General features: G+C 43.6%; 1 protein-coding gene across 1 annotated transcript in view; it reads right to left on the minus strand.

Moving 5' to 3' along the window:
* ccdc102a (coiled-coil domain containing 102A) overlaps nucleotides 1-2,294 on the minus strand; it is a 251,223-nt gene extending 248,929 nt beyond the window's left edge. The window contains exon 1 of the mRNA XM_043707419.1: nucleotides 2,169-2,294. The gene's annotated coding sequence lies outside the window, so the exon portion shown is untranslated. The remainder of the gene's footprint in view (nucleotides 1-2,168) is intronic.
* Nucleotides 2,295-17,510: the final 15,216 nt, after the last annotated feature.

The following is a 17,510-nucleotide window of genomic DNA, read 5'->3' on the forward strand; positions in this document are numbered from 1 at the left end:
TCACCTTAACCTCCTTCCACCTATCGCATTTCCAACGCCCTTCCCACAAGTTCCTCCTCCCTACCTTTTATCTTAGCCTGCTTGGCACACTTTCCTCATTCCTGAAGAAGGGCTCATGCCCGAAATGTCGATTCTCCTGCTCCTTGGATGCTGCCTGATCTGCTGCACTTTTCCAGCAACACATTTTCATATCTTGTTAAAACTACCGAAGGCACTAGTCAGATCACAGCTAGAAAACTGTGGCCATTTTTGGTCTCCTTACCTAAGCAAACATATAATGGCATTGGTAACAGTCCAAAGAAGGTTCAAGTGGTGGGTCCCATCATAGAAGTGCAGAAGCAGGCCATTCAGCCCATCAAATCCATAACAGCCCTCCAAAGAGACCTCACCAGAACCACTCCGCTCCCCTATTCCTGCATTTCCCATGGGTAATCCACCTAGCCTGCATATCTCTGAACACTATGAGCAATTTAGTAAGTTCAATCCACGTAGCCCGCACACCTTTGGACTGTGAGAGAAAACCAGAGCACGTGGAGGCAACCAACACAGACACAGAGAGAATATGCAAACTCCACACAGTCCCCCAAGGGTGGACTTGAGCCCGGGTTCCTGGTGCTGGGAGGCAGTAAGTGGCAACTACGGAGCCACCATGCCACCAAAATATGGAGGGGTTTTACAAAACGTCGAGTCTGCTGGGTTTGTACTTAGGATTTACGAGAATGACAAGTGAACTTATTGAAATACACAAGACTCTTAGGAAAATAGAGGGGGTATGTGTAGTGAGGTTGTTTCCCCTAATGAAAGAATCAAGAGCCAAAAAGTATCTCAGCACACATTCGCACATTTAGGGCTCAGTTGTCTCTGGAGTTATTTAGCATAGAGGGCTGTCAGGACTGGACTGTTAAGCAGATTCAAGGCTGAGGGAGACAAAATTTTCATCAATAAGGGAATCTATGGTGATGGTGCTAAGGCAGGAAAGTAGAGTTGAAGATCATCAGATCAGTCGTAGTCTTACTGTATGGTGGAGCACTCAATGGGCTAAATTGCCTATTTATGCCTAAAATCTTATTGCTGTCTTTTTGCACCAATGAGTGAGCAATTTACTCATTGCTCCAGTTTTCTTATTCTCTTGCCCAGCATGTTGCTGGGCAAATACTCCTGAAATCCTCCCAGTGGAATGCTGCTACACTCAGTTCCTAATCCGAACAAGAATGATTTCAGACCCCACATTACTAAGACAGCTGCATCCTTGCAGACTACAAGAATGCACTGCTCTCCCTTACAGCAACAACTGCCAGCCGATGCGGGCAGCACAGTGACTCCGTGGTTAGCACTACTGCCTCACAGCGCCAGGGACCCAGGTTTGATTCCAACCCTGGGTAACTGTGTGGAGTTTGCACATTCTCCCCGCGTCTGTATGAGTTTCCTCCGAGTGCTCCAGTTTCCTCCTACAATCACATAGATGTGCAGGTTAGGGTGGATTGACCATGCTAAATTGCCCTGTGAGTTAGGTGCAATAGTCAGAGGGAAATGCAGAGAAATGGGTCTGGGTGAATTCTCTTCGGAGGGTTGGTGTGGACTTGCTGGGCCGAAGGGCCTGTTTCCATACTGTATGGAATCCAATCTTAAAAAGAAATCTGTGCATTTTCACTGCACCAGCTGGTTCAGAGCAGCAACCAACTTTTGCTCTCCCAGCGCCGCAGGGTCGGCGAGCCCTCGGGAAGATTTACCGCTGACAGCCAGTGTGTGGGCGACTGGCGAAAAGTCAGGGAATATGATCAACTTCCGCTGCACGCTTTCCTTTCAGTATCAATACATGCCTCTCCTCCAGCAAAGCAGAGAGAGGTTTTGCTATCAGATATTTACATCCATTTGCTACATCAATCATGTCGATTTTATACCGCAGGGACAAGTCAATACCTGCTCAGAACCCACTGCACAAAACGCCTCAGGGCAAGCGACTGGGAGCCAGTGCGAGAGACACCTTCAAGAGTCAAAGCCGTGCACATCCAAACCACAGTGAGGGGCCGGGGAGAGGGAGAAGGGCGAACCCGGGAAGCGCTCTCCTCCGGGCCCGGGCCCGGGCCCGGGCCCGGACCCGGACCCGGACCCTAACTCTAACTCGGTCGAGCGCAGCACCGGATTACTCAGCAGCCAGGCGGGTTTACCTAAACTCCAGCACCGAAAACGATCTCCTCTCCGAAATTCCGCTCGCAATTGACACTCCGCTCCACACACGGACCGGAGCTGCCAACTCGGCTCCGGGCAACTTTCCCCGCCCCCTCCGCTCAGGCACCGCCCCCTGATTATTCCCACGATTAGGCCCCGCTCCCTGATTAGACCCCGCCCCTGATTATTCCTCCCCGATTAGGCCCCACCCCCTGATTATTCCCCCAGATTAGGCCCCGCCCCTATTGCTAGCCCCGTCTCTTGATTCCCGGCTCCACCCCATTGGTGACTGTCTCCGCCCACCGACTTATTTCTCCGCCCCTTAATTACTGCCCCGCCCCCCATTTACCGGCCCTGTCTCTTGATTGCCGGCTCCACCCCCTTGGTTACTGCGGACGCCCCATGGGTGACTGCCCCGCCCCCTCCTCACGACCTGGTCTCTTCCCGCCCGCGCGCTTACCTGAGCAGTCCCGGTCACATGCTGTTGTTCCTTTCTGCCAGAGGGTTGAATACTGTTGGATATCACGCTCCTCGCCTGGATCAGCCTACACCCACGTCTATCAAATAATATTCATATATTTGATTTTAAGTACCTATTATAACTGCTGCATACATTCAGTTTTTTTATCATTATGACTTATTTTAAAGCTAAATTCTGCTGTGTATATTTTTTGCTATTAAGATTTTTATTGACATTTTCACAGCCCTGCACCTCTGGTCTCTCGTTTTTCTTATATTTTTTAAAATTTCCTTTCAATTTATCGCAACACCCGCCGTCCCCAGGATACAGTTTTGAGTTTAATGCCCTAGCTACAACATTAGTCTCTCATTCATTAGGACACTGTTCCCGGCATAATTCACATGAAGATCAGAGGGTGTGCGTATCCACCGGTTTCTTAAGGGATCAGAACTGGCGGATAAAGTGGTTGCCGAGGCATGGAGAAGAGCGGGGACGTTGTTCTAGAACTCTAAGTTAGTCCGTACCTAGAGTATTGTGTGCAGTTCTGGAATCCGTATAATTGGAAGGATATGATAACACTGGAAAGGAGATTTACCAGAAAGCTGCCTGTGCTGGAAAGTTTAAGTTATGAACAGAGATTAAACCGGCCAGGGTAGTGTTCTTTCGAGCAGAAGAGAAGGGACATGATTGAAATACATAAAATTATGAGGGGCATAGATAAGGTTGATAGGAAGAAACCTTTCCCCTTGATGAGGATCAATGACCTGGGTCATGGATTTAAGGTTTAGGGCGGACAGTTTCAAGAGGATGAGAGGAAAATCTTTTACCAGGGGTGTGATGGGAATCTGGACCTCACTGCCTATAAGGGTAGTGGAGACAGAAAACCATTTAAGAAATATTTAGATGTGCACTTGCATTGCCAAGGCATACCAGACTACAGGCTAAGTGCTGGAAAATGGGATTAGAATCGTGGCCAAAGAGCCTTTTCCTGTCTTCTATGACTTTATGAAGCTCTTCTCAATGAAAACAACACTTTTTCCCCAATACTAGTGCCACAGCACATGAATTATAATCCATTTCTGCCAGGTCAATCTGTAAGATGCACATTTGCCCCACTAGTCTTACATACCCTATGTCAATTTGCATGTGATGGATTAATAATCTGGAGATTATTACCTTTGTGATTATGTTTAATAATTTAACCTACATGACGCTTATGATCTCTCAGCAGAATTTCTCTCTCAGTTCTAGAGATGTCACTGGCATATGTGGATGATGAGAACTGGAACCCTCTGTTCCCTCCCCAAATTCCTCCTAAACTCCTTTAACATTGGCACCAATAGCCTCAAAGTCCTTGGATTCTCTGTACTTGCTGCTGAGAACAGTATCTAATTCCCCCAACCATGGTACCGTGCATGTCTCACTAGCACTATGATTATAATGTTTCTCTTTTCTCCTGCCATTTGAATAATGTTCTACACAACAGTGATTTGGTCTGTTCTCTCGTTCTCTCTGCAGTCTGTGCTCTTGTCTACATCAGCAGCAACACTTGTATATGTTGGATAAGTGCACAGTCTGAGGTTCCTTTACAAAAGGAAAATTCCAGATCTACAAACCTGCCCCACTCGCAGTCTCACACCCTCCTTTCAGTGACCACAGATCAAATTTGAGATAATAAATCTAAGGAGTGTAACTGCCACCTGAAACAGTGTCCAGATAACTCAGTCCTCCCTGACGTGTGACAGTGTCCACAGCTCAGTCTCCAGCTCATCAACTCTGAGCTGAAGTTCCCACGTGCAGCAACATTTCATGAAAATATGGTCACCAATAACAGCAGTTCATGCAGAAACATGATCTGCCCAATCACTTCGGTTTAATTTAATAAATCTGTACATTAAATATTTGAAAAGTTAATTTTTTTAGCTTTACAGTTCCACTGTGATAATATATTCTGATCTAAACCGCTTTTCTTTATTCAGTCTTAGGACTTAGTGTAACTTGCTGGTGAGCAATAATTACATTTGTCGAGATACCCTTGAGAAGGTGTGGTGAGCTGCCTTCTTGAACTGCTGCAGTCCATGTCTGTGGGTTGACCCACAATGTCATTAGGGAGGGAATTCCGGATTTTGACCAAGTAACAGGGAAGGAGTGGGATATATTTCCAAGGATAGTGAGTGATTGGAGGGGATTCCAGGTGTTCCACGTATCTGCTGCCTTGTCTTTCAAGATGCAAGTGGTTGTGGGTTTGTAAGATGCTGTCCAATGATCAGTGATTTCTGCAATGCAGCTTGTATAAAGTACACACTGTTGCAACTCAGTGTTAGTGGTAGAGGAAGTGGATTCATGTGGATGTGGTGCCAATCAACTGAGCTGCTTTATCCTTGTTGGTCTCAAGCTGCTTTAGTGTTGTTGCAGCTGTACCCATTCAGGAAAATGCAGAGTATTCCATCAGCTTCCTGACTTGTAGACAGGCTTTAGGGAATCAGGAGGTGAGTTATTCGTTGCAATATTCCTAACTTCTGACCTGCTTTTGCAGCCACTATATTTATATAGTAAGTGCAGTCAGTTTCTGATCATTGGTAACCCCCAAATGCCTAGCATTTGATAGGGCATTCATTTTTTTTAGATTAGATTACAGTGTGGAAACAGACCCTTCGGCCCAACAAGTCCATACCGACCCGCCGAAGCGCAACCCACCCATACCCCTACATTTACCCCTTACCTAACACTACGGGCAATTTAGCATGGCCAATTCACCTGACCTGTACATCTTTTGGACTGTGGGAGGAAACCGGAGTACCCGGAGGAAACCCACGCAGACACTGGGAGAACGTGCAAACTCCACACAGTCAGTCGCCTGAGGCAGGAATTGAACCCGGGTCTCCGGCGCTGTGAGGCAGCAGTGCTAATCACTGTGCCACCGTGCCGCCCCAATGATGGTAATGTTTACGAATGTCAAGGGACAGTGGTCAGCTCATCTCTGATTGGAGCTGGTGATTGCCTAGCATTTGTTTGCACACGTGTTACTTGCCATTTGTCAATCCAGGCTTGAATGTTGTCCAGGTCTTATTGCATTTGAACATAGATTGCTTCAGTATCTGAGAAATTGTAAATGGTACTGAACATTGTGAAATCATTAGCGAATATTCCCACTGCTGAACTTATGACAGAGGAAAGATCAATAACAAAGCAGCTGAAGATGATTGGGCCGAGGACACGTCCCTGAGGAATTCCTGCAGAGATGTCCTGGAGCTGAGATGACTGATCTCCAATAACCAAAACTATATACCTTTGTGCCAGGTTTGACTCCAACCAATGGAGAGTCTGCCTGTGATTCCCATTGATTCCAGTTTTGTGAGGACTCCTCGAGATCACACTAAGTCAATTATGGCCTTGATGTCAAGGCCTGTCACTCTTATCTCACCTCCAGAATTCAGTTTGAGCCAAGACTGCAGTGAGGCCAGAAGCTAAGTGGCCTTCGTTTCTTTTTTGAGCAGGTTTTTGCTGAGCGGGTGCTGCTTTATAGTACTATTGATGACACCTTCCTTCACTTTACTGATAATCGATACTAGACCAGTAGGGTAGTTGTTGGTCGGGATGGATTTGTCGTACTTTTTGAGTAGCAGGACATGCCTGGGTAATTTTTCACATTGTCGGGGAGGTGCCTGTGTCGAAATTGTACTGGAATAGCTTGGCTAGGTGAGTGGAAGTTTCTGGAGTGCAAGACTTGAATGCTACTGCCAGAATGTTGTCAGGCCCCATAGCCTTTGAAATATCAAGTGCCTCCAGCTGTTTCTTGCTATCAGATGGAGTGAATCAAATCTGCTGAAGACTGGAACCTGTGATGCTGGGGACCACTGGAGGAAGCTGAGATGGATCATCCACTCAGTTCTTCTGACACGTTACAGGATTAATTTGTTATGCTGACCTGCTAGAAATTGGATGTCCTGTTTGGAGGGTGGTATGTTTCTCTGTCTTGCAGAATGTAAACATTTACATAGCCATCTCCTGAAATTCAGAATTGATTTAGTTACATTGTTTCTGGAAATAATTAAATCACTACATTGTGTCAATGTGACTATGGGGGAGTGGCAGGAGGTGTCTTGTGGGCATTACTGACGGTGAAGTAAAAGGGAGAACTATTCCCTTGTTCAGAGAGTTTCACTTGATGTGTTTCGCAAGCATTGCGAAGAGTGTTAAGGGCTCTTCCAAAAGCTTGTACTTGCATAATAAATTTTGGCTGTTCACAGAAGATGGTGTATTGCAGTTGTATCAAGTGTGTAAGAATCTTAAGAAAAAGAATCTAACGTTTGGTGGAAGCAGTGGGATTACAACATATGCAGACTTTCCATTTAGACTGAGTAAGTGATTGCCTGTGTAATGGTAACATGAGACTTGGGCCGACTTGGTAAGATTCACCTTGACCTCTCTCACTAACCAATCACTCAGTCGACCCCTTGTCCCCGAGCACTCTGTAGTGATGGAATCTCTAAGGTAACTTGCACACCAATGGGTTTGCTTTCTTGGTCAAGGAGGTTAGAGTTCCCCTGGAATTCGGAGGTGAGAGTCCTCTAATAGTGAAGTTTGAGGCCCGGGAACATACTGCATAAAAGATAACTACTGTGTCTGTTTCGATCATCCTGCCTTAGACCGATTGTTAAGAGGGGAAATCCCCCATGCGAGGTTCAGGACCCTGAAGTGGATGTGGTGACTGAGGACACTGGACTAGTATATAAAGATAATTTAGGAACTTGAGACTTTAAAAATGGGCAGATGTTGGATAAGTTGGGTGTTGGAACCCCCTTGCCTCGGTTATGCCGGGATGATCTCTAAAATGTGGAACGATTCAGGCGCCTATCAGGCTGTTTAAATAAAAAATTGGCAAATGAAATTTGGCCGATAGGAAGACCTTGGGGCATAGATAAATGTTTAAAAGTAGAGGAGGCAATTTGGAAACGTAATACGGGGACTAATTGGAAAATTTTAATATCTGCGTGTAGAAAGACTGCTGAGGAGATAACGAACAAATGTAAACAGGCCAGCTAGGAGAATAACGCACGTCAAAGAGGGATTAGTGTGTGTGATAGTGAGGGAAACCTGAAGTCTTGGGAGGTGCTGAAGAGTCAGTGTGAGGATTATAATATGAATAAAAGAAAACAGGAAAACTTGAGAAAGAAAAAACAAAATAAGGAATCGGAGTTGAAACACCAAGCTGAACTATCAAGTGGGAATAAAATGGAGGTATCTCCTGACATGTCTGGTCTGCCAATAATGTTTCAAAATAATGACACCAATGACCAACTATGGTCACAATGTGGATTTCTGACCACCTCAGGGACACCTAATCAGAACTCACCTCTGTCCAAAATCTCCTCAAAGCTTTTCTCCTCCCCAAACAATTGACCATATTCAAATGTGCTGCCCTCTGTCAACCAGTAGGCACTAAACTGATCAAAAACAAGAGGCATACTAGGCATTGTCAGTGTGCAGCGTTTACAGGGGGATGCCCCGACCCAGAAAACGAAAACGGAAGAAGCATGGATGTTCGCACTCTGTGTCAAAAGGGTCACTCCATTTGGCCAAGTGTGTACACCTGATGCTTTGTTACCAATGCTAATAATACCTGGAATATTTCATTTTATTCTGTTTTTATTGTCATTTTAAGTTTCAGTTCATAGATGTCAATTTAAATTGCAGCTGTTTAGAAAATATGCATACATTGCTTTGTTTTGTTAAGTGACTATTCATTTCCATTTTCTCTAAGTTTACAAAACACTATTAGCTATTAGTACTTGGTAAAACAAAACTGAAATATTTGTGTATTGATTTTATATTCTATGTAAAACATACTATTTCTATCAATTGTTTCCAACATTTTAGAATTAGAGATCTTTGTGTGTGGGATGATACAAGAACTTAATTGTTTTCGTGCTTACTGCAATTTCAGACAGGACACAATGCAATGAGTCCAGAAATGGTCTATCAGTTCCATTTGAATGATTCTCAGCTGGAAGGACTGCTTTAACATACAGCAGCCAAAAAAACAATTGATCTTCAAGGAAAAATCTACATGTGAATACTGCTGGTAAAGCCTTGCTTAAATGATCAGGAAAGTAGAAGGCTTGAAATTAAACTTTATTACAACTAAGCACAAAGTCAATAGTAACAGAAGTTAAAGAAAATCTTAGTTAGAAATCGGGAACTGTGAAATACTTTTCCTGACAGTTTTCACGTTAGCCAAGTATTAATTTGTCAAAGGAAAATAATTTTTGACTACCCTAAATGGGGTCCCCTGAGGGTTTGATTTTAGGACCACTGATTTTTGTTTATAAATGACTGAATTGTTTAGGCAGTACAACTGAGATGTTTATGGATTGTATAAACCTTGATAATGTCATAAATAGTGAACAGAGTAACAGACTTCATGACGACTGAGAATGTTGAAATAGGCAGACTCAATTTAGTGTCGTGAAATATATGACTGTCTTCATACTGATAGCCACCTTGGCAAGGAAGGAATAAGAGAGGAAATGCAAAGATACTTTCAGTAGTTAACATAGTTTCTAAGGTTTCTCCATTCACAGCACACCTTCAGACCACCACCTGCCCTTTCACAGCATGATCCAATGGATTCAATCAGCTCCCCAGTCATGGGCACAAAAAGTGAAGACGCTAACAACAGTGAAGAGGAGGTCTGTACACTTTTTGTCAGTGGCTTTCCTTTGGATATTAAACTACATGAGTTTTACCTTCTCTTTTGATCACTTAAGAGATATGAAAGTTCACTGATCAAGCTAACACCCGCACTAACCAACTCCACCACCCTGTGGCTGAACACTTTAACTCCTCCTCCCACTCCGCCAAAGACATGCAGGTCCTGGGCCTCCTCCATCACAAAACCCTAACCCCCCAACACCTGGAGGAAGAAAACCTCATCTTCCGCCTTGGGACCCTCCAACCACACGGGATCAATGTGGATTTCACCAGTTTCCCCTTTTACCCTCCCCCCCCACCTTATCCCAGTCCCAACCTTCCAACTCAGCACTCCTTCTTGAAGGTCCTACCTGTCCATCTTCCTTCCCACCTATCTGCTCCACTCTCCTCTCCAACCTTTCACCGTTATCCCCCACTTCCATCTCTCTGTTACATTTTCAGCTACTTTTCCCCCGAGCCCCACTCCCCTCCAATTTATCTCTCAGCCTCCTCAGCCCACAAGCCTCATTCCTGATGAAGGGCTTATGCCCGAAACATCGATTCTCCTGCTCCTCGGATGCTGCCTGACCGGCAGTGCTTTTCCAGCACAACACTCTTCGACACTGCTCCTGGCATGGCCTCATTGAGTCAGGATTGATCTCCTGGCTTAGTTTTAATGGATGAGTAGGGGATATGTCAGGCCATGAGGTTGCAGATTATGCTGGAGTATAATTCTACTGCTGTTAATGTCCCACAGCATCTGATGGATGTCCGGTCTCAAGTTGCTTGATGTGTTTGAAGTCTGTCCCAGTTAGTACAGTGATAAGGCCACACAACACAATCAAACATATTCTTAATGTGATAGTGGGACATTGTCTCCATGAGGACTATGCAGTGAACATTCTTTATAATACCGTCATGGACTGATTCACCTGCAAATGGCAGATTGGTAAGGATGATGTTGAGTACGTCTTACCCTTTTATTGATTCCATCATCACCTGCCACGGACCCAGTCTAGCAGCTATGTCCTTGAGAATCCAACCAGTTTGACTTTGAAATCCCCACCTTACTACCCTCTGTGATTCCTCCGAGTGTTGGTCAATATGGAGAAGTGCTGACTCATCAGCAATGGAGGACGATACATGATAAATAGCAAGAGGTTTCCTTGCCCGTATTTAACCTGAAGCCATGACATTTCATGGGGTCCGGAGGCAATGTTGAGGTCTTCCAGGGAAACACCCTCTTGACTGTGTACCTCTGCGCCACCACCTTTGTTAGGTCTTTCAGTGGGACAGGACATATCCAGGGATTGTGCTGGTGATGTCTGGAACATTATCTGTAAAGTATAGTTCTGTGAGTGTGACAATGTTGCTTGACTAGTCTGTGAGGCAGCTCTCCCATTTTGGTACTGGCCTCCAGAGGTTAGTAAAGAGGATTTTTCATGGGTGACAGGGCTGTTTCTGCCGTTGTATTTTCTGGTGCCTATGTCAACACTAGGTGATGTGTTGTGTGATGATGCTGTGACTTTAAGAAGTTATTTTGTCCTGTTTTTGTTTTAAGAGAGCTTGTAAGGCAGAGACGCAGCGCAGTCTACCAGAACCATGAGAGTAGACGGTCTGGGAAGCCTTGGGTCTTTTTTTAAGCACAGCCTGAATAGGTGTGGCCAACTTTCACAGATTAGGATTTCTGAGTTTTGGTTTTTCAGTACCATCAGTATCACGAGAATTGGAAGCTTCCGTGAATGTCTCCTTTGTGCTACTGTCTGAATTTTCTCTACATGTTTTTTCTTCCTGGATTGGAGAACAACATGTGAGAATCTGTGCCTGAATTTGCCTTTTTGCCAAGCAGTGTGTTTATGAATGTTACTATTTTGGAACAATTACTCAGTAACAGTTACTGTGGGATATAGGTAAAGTAGTGTTACTTCTGCAATTATAATTACTTATGCAAGGTAAATGTGTAATTGTTTCAACTAAGAGCTGAGTCAACTAGAATGCAAACTATGTGGAGGAAATACATAATTGTTTTTGTATTAGCTAAAATTGTATGCAAGAATGAAACGTGACTGCAAAACAATGGTAGATGTTACAGACAAATAGATAAGGTGCTGTGAGGATGTAGGTTAAGCCAGATATGCTTGCACAAGCATCTGTTTCCCACTTTTGCAGAAACACAGGAACAAACCCCAATTAAAAGATCATAAGGATCAGTATGGTTGGGGAAAGCACAGATGGAGGGAGTAGATAATGGTGAAGAAAGGATATACCTAACAATGGGCCACAGCAAGATGTGGTCAAACGGCCTTGTGAGGCCAGCAGTAAGCATTTTGTCACAGACAAGGCCGGATAAGGCAAGAGACAAACAGGAGTAATGGGTGCCGGTCTTAGAGAAGTGCAAGATGTAAACGGGGAGGAGCAATGGGTTAAAAAAAAGGAACCAAATTACATAAATATCGTGTATTAGTTGAATTCAGTGTGTGTGTCCCTGCCTTGTAGGCAGTGGACATCGCACTCTCTTGCAAGAGTAAAATAAATGACACTACTGATTCAGATCTTGTCTCGGACTGAAATTATTGAAGTGAGTGAGCTTTGTTTCTCACAATTGGGGGCTCGTCCGGGATGTTCTTCCATCGCCAGGGGGAGTGGCTGGCCCTGGACACTGGGAGGACGTGTCCCGTTCCCAATTGAGGAGCGGTCTCGTGTCCCGGTTTGGTCCGGTCCCTTGGGCGACTGGTACAAATCCTACAAGAGAGACATCTGAATCAGACAGTGAAAGGAGGTTGATAGAAAATACGGCAAAAAGAGGCCAGGCAACTCTGTGCACAGACCAGGGTAAGAAAATTGGCTTTTAAGTACAGCCTTGGTGGCCGCGATTGAGTTTTAGTAGTTAATAAGGGACTAACGAAGGAACACAATATGGGTTGTGCTGTGGGTGAGGAAAAAACCTCTGGGAGAACAACAGAAGAAAAAGACAATGGAAATGGAGGTGGGGTCCCTTACAACATACCTCCAGAAAGTCCGTTGGGCAGGATGTTGTGGAATTGGAAAAATAATACTTGTACAAGGGAAAAAGATGATTAAATATTGTAGCTTTGTATGGACTAAGGAATCCATTCTTCATCCCGCCATCTTCTGGCCAAAGTATGGGTCGGGCGAAGACTGGGTTTGTAAATATTTGAACTTATATGTCAATGAAAAACAGCCTTACAGTCAGGAGGAATCAGATTATGCTTCAAATTGGAAGGGCTAGTGGCTGAAGGGTTGTGGCACTTTGTAACTAAGTCATGGCCAGACATCCAGAAAAATATTCAAAAGATAGAGGGCTGAAGCGAGGAGCACCCAGAGGTGTTGTTGCGGGAAGCTCAGAAAGTGCCTGTGAGATATGGTGTGTGTGAGAGAGAGAACGAAGAGAGCTGTATAGCTGGTAGAAAGTTTAACCCTTTGTGATTTGGTTTGAATGCACATTTTTTTGTTGGTGATTGAATGTTTGCGTTTATTCCCTGGAGCTTGAGTTTCAGGACTGTTTTGAATCTGATTTTTATTATGGAAACTTAACATGATTTCTTTTAAGGTTAACGATTCTATAGTGATTATGAAAAAAAAAGATAACTCTTGTTCTTTTTACAGGTCATGACTGCCTTACTATCAGTTTCTAACTAATCTCTTTTATCCTTACATAAAAGCGATTTATGGAGGACAGTTGAAGTTTCAGTTCAACATTAGATTGTCGTAAAAACAAAATCCTATCTGTGACCTTGGATTCGGCCATTGTTCATGCATTAGAAGTTTTTTTTTTAACTTGAATAGACAAATTCTTTTAAGGCAGCTCTGATTATTTCATGACCTATAGCATTGTAATTGGGCAATGATTGGTTAGGACTACTTAAGAAAACTAATTTTGGATTTAAATTAAGGGACTAAAACTGGGTAATTATAGTGGATTTCAAAGTTGGGAACTGTATGCATTTTACATTTTAAATATTGAATACTGAATAAACGAATGTAAATATATAAATATATAAATATATTTACAAGTTAGGCTTTAAAGTTAGTCAAGCATAAATTGATGAATTGGTATTTGAAGGTATGAGGAGCAAGAAATATTGCAATATTTCTTTAAAAAAAAATTCTCAAGGTCTAAATAAGACATTGGGTGATGAAGAACGGCCGTTAGGTGGCCCTAAGGCTGTTCAGTTGGTTAAATCGGGTCAGCAATTGATCTGGCATCGTAACATGAGAAGTAGAAACAGAAGGCAAAAATAATGATAGCCCACGGTTGATGAGATAATAAAGAAAAGGATAAAACTAAAAGGAGAAAGAAACCGGAATGGTCGGGGAGGAGATATGAAGGGGTCTGGGAGACAGGAACAAGGATCGAAGTGGAAATCCCCACAGGCGGGATGTTATTACTGTGAAAGGACGGGTCACTTTAAGAGAGAGTGTCCAGATTTGAAAAAGGAAGTAAAGACAGTACCGTTTATGAACCTTGATGAAAAATAGAGGTGTCAGGAGTTCCTGCCCCCCGGGGACCCACCAGGAACCCTTGATAAATTTAAAGGTGGGACTTTATAAAGAGGACGTAGTTTTCCTAGTCGATACAGGGGCAGCAAGGTCATCCTTAAAATTTAAGCCCAAGGCAGGGGGAACAAAAGAGTTAATTGGATTATGGTAACAGTTTTGTGATGAGAGGCATGAAGAATCAGTTTTGCGCTCATGACAAAATACTGCCACCAAATTGGGACTGAAGTAACTACAAATGGTGCTATGAAATCTGTTGAAGTTCTTAAAAATGAATGTGCTCGAGCAAAACAATTACAGAAACAGAATGAGAAAGCACAAGTGACTGGTAAACAAATAGAAGTGCGCAATTACAGTTTTAAAAATGTTTTGGTCATTTGTTGCGTTTCCACCCTGAATTACAGATAATGATTTTTATATTATATAATATATAATTAATATTTATAATAAATCGATTGTGCTAGCCTGAATCAATATTAATTGGCAGGATCCCTTCACGCAGTCTCAGTGACCTGTCATATTGATTCCTGGTTAATTTAAAACATGACTGCATTAATTCATTGTTAATTAAAGAATGGAAAGCTACATTACTGGCTGATGAGGTAACGAAAGAAGCAGCTCTGAATCCACAGGAAGCCGTGGTTTATTCCCTAATACCTACTGTCCCAGGTCTTCGGGAAGTTCCTATCTCTGGCCACTGCCAATCCCAGAAGCTAAAGATTTGTTTTTAAAGAAGTATATACTGGGCTTGTCCTCCTCTTTTTCTTTCCTCAGGAAACAGGGTTTATTGGCACAGACTCCGCCCCTTGAATTTGCTGTTCATCCGATTTCACAGGGAGATTGGGTCTTAGTAAAATCATGGACAGGGACTAAATTGCAACCGAACTGGGAAGGGCCGTATCAGGCTCTTTTGACCACTGAAACAGCGATAAGAATGGCGGGGAAAGGCTGGACTCACTACACTCGGATCAAAGGGCCAGTGGAATCTCCAGTTGAGGAAGAAGTCTGGACAGCCGAATCAACGCAAGACCCACTGAAACTCAGGCTAAAGAGACTTTGAGTAACTGACTATACAGTGGCGGCGCGAGCGCGGGATTATTTCAGTAGGATTGTATATTAAGTCTTTTTGTGCTTCAGCATGATGTTTAGAATACTGGGAATGCTTAGAGTTATGATGCTAGCCCTCTTAGTATTGGGATTTTGTCAAATATCATTTTCATATGTATTATTAACGGTTCCTGAGTCTGATAATCCACAAGTAATAGACGCTGATGTACGCAGCTTAGTAAATTGTGGGGATGTAGATAATCAGAGACAGTACCGCAGCTCAGAGTCTTAAGTCCTATGGGGATGGCCTTGGGGATGGTACTTAGTATAATGGTCTCGTCACAGTACACCAGGCCCCCTTCCGACCAGCTCACGATTGTCCAGATAAAAAGTGTAACCCAATATACCTAATGATAAAGAAAACCACATGGCACGAAGCAATTCTGGGGTGGGGGGCACCTATGAGATACAATTAGATGAAACATTTAGGATAGAAATGAAAGCAAACGGGAAGGATTTCTCAGGCTGTTGTTTTCAAATTAGCGTAGGACAGGGAAAACAGGCAGAACTACTGGATAATAAGATACAACCTTTCACCCCTCCCGATGATCCTTAAGTAGTAAAAATTATAGAGGTAAAGGATTTGAAACAGACCATCGAGATAGAGACTGGGTACGGGGATGCAAATGCCTGGGTTGAATGGGTTGAAATACTGTAAAAAGCCTGAACAAGAGCAATTGCTATGCATGTGCCTCCGGTAGGCCAGTGGCCCAGGTGGTTCCCTTTCCGCTCGGGTGGAAGTGAGACAGGAAGGGCATGAAATGTATGATAGCCCTGTACCAGGATGAGACTGCATGGAATGATAGGAATTGTACCTCCCTATCTCTGATGTTCCGTCCCTTGGAGAAGAAAGATTTAAAAGCACCCCCCCCCGACACATTTTCCGCCGCAGTTGGAAATCACACGTCGTGTGTGCGTAGACGAGGTACAAATCAGTCTAGAGATTTGGGGGAGCTGAAATTGTGTACAGAGATTAAGAATATCACCGAAACGGACAAGGGAGGGAACTACTCAGCACCAAAGGTTCCCCGAGCGGATCTGTGGTGGTACTGTGGAGGCAAAATATTGAGACCCACCCTCCCTCCGGATTGGAGAGGGATATGTGCAATTGTACAATTGGCAATTCCATTTACCCTGGCATTTGAGAAGGAAAAGATAGTAGGGAAAAAGGGAAGGGGTAAGAGATTACTGTTAGACACTTCTTTCGATGACAGGCTTTATCTAGACTCTATAGGAGTCCCTAGCGGGGGTATCTGATGAGTTCAAGGTTCGTAACCAGATTGCAGCAGGCTTTGAGTCAGTTCTGTTCTGGTTGGTAACAATTAATAAAAATGTAGATTGGATAAATTACATTTTCTATAATCAACAGTGATTTATAAATTATACAAGAGATGTGCGGTTAAAGGAATAACAGAACAGCTTGATGACAAGTAGGATGGCATGGGAAAACAGAATGGCCCTTGATATAATTTTAGCAGAAAAAGGGTGTGTGTGTGTGATGTTAGGAAGAAGCTGTTGTACCTTGATTCCTAATAACGCTGCGCCTGATGGTTCAATTACTCGGGACTGAAGGGGATTGACTACCTTAGCGGAGGAACTGGCTGAGAATTCAGGAGTAGACACACCTCTCAGGGGATGGCTTGAATCATGGTTTGGAAAATGGAAGGGGGTGGTGGTTTCCATCCTTACTTCCCTGATAGTAGTAGTCGGGGTATTGGTGGCCATTGGCTGTTGTATCATACCCTGTATACGAGGGCTCATCCAAAGACTGATTGAGACAGCCTGAATAAAACAGACGCCTCTAAAAGGGAATCAGGCAGAAGAATTTTATCGACTAAATAATGAGGGGATGAGTGAGACCAAGATGGTTGAAATCTCCAGAATGATGCTTGCAAATTTTGGGGGCGATGCTTAAAAGAAAAATGCAGAAGGTAACAAATGGTAATTAAAGAAAAAGGGGAAATTGTGGGATATAGGTAAAGTAGTGTTACTTCTGCAATTATAATTACTTCTGCAAGGTAAATGAACTCACACCAGTGTGTAATTGTTTCAACTAAGAGCTGAGTCAACAAGAATGAAAACTATGTGGAGGAAATACATAATTGTTTTTGTATTAGGTAAAATTGTATGCAAGAATGAAACGTGACTACAAAACAATGGTGGATGTTACAAACAAATAGATAAGGTGCTGTGAGGATGTAGGATAAGCCAGATATGCTTGTACTTATAAGCATCTGTTTCCCACTTCTACAGAAACACAGAAACAAACCCCAGTTAGAAGGTCATAAGGATCAGTATGGTTGGGGAAAGCACAGATGAAAGGAGTGATCGACTGACTGAACTGGTCCTCACTCTGAACAACTTCTCTTTCCAATCCTCCCACTTGCTCCAAACCAAAGGAGTAGCCATGGGCACCCGCATGAGCCCCAGCTATGCCTGCCTCTTCGTAGGATATGTGGAACAGTCCATCTTCCGCAGCTACACTGGCACCACACCCCACCTTTTCCCTCCGCTACATCGATGACTGTATCGGCGCTACCTCGTGCTCCCACGAGGAGCTTGA

This window comes from Chiloscyllium plagiosum, chromosome 17 (assembly GCF_004010195.1).
Source record: "Chiloscyllium plagiosum isolate BGI_BamShark_2017 chromosome 17, ASM401019v2, whole genome shotgun sequence".
NCBI classification, from domain to species: Eukaryota; Metazoa; Chordata; class Chondrichthyes; order Orectolobiformes; family Hemiscylliidae; genus Chiloscyllium; species Chiloscyllium plagiosum.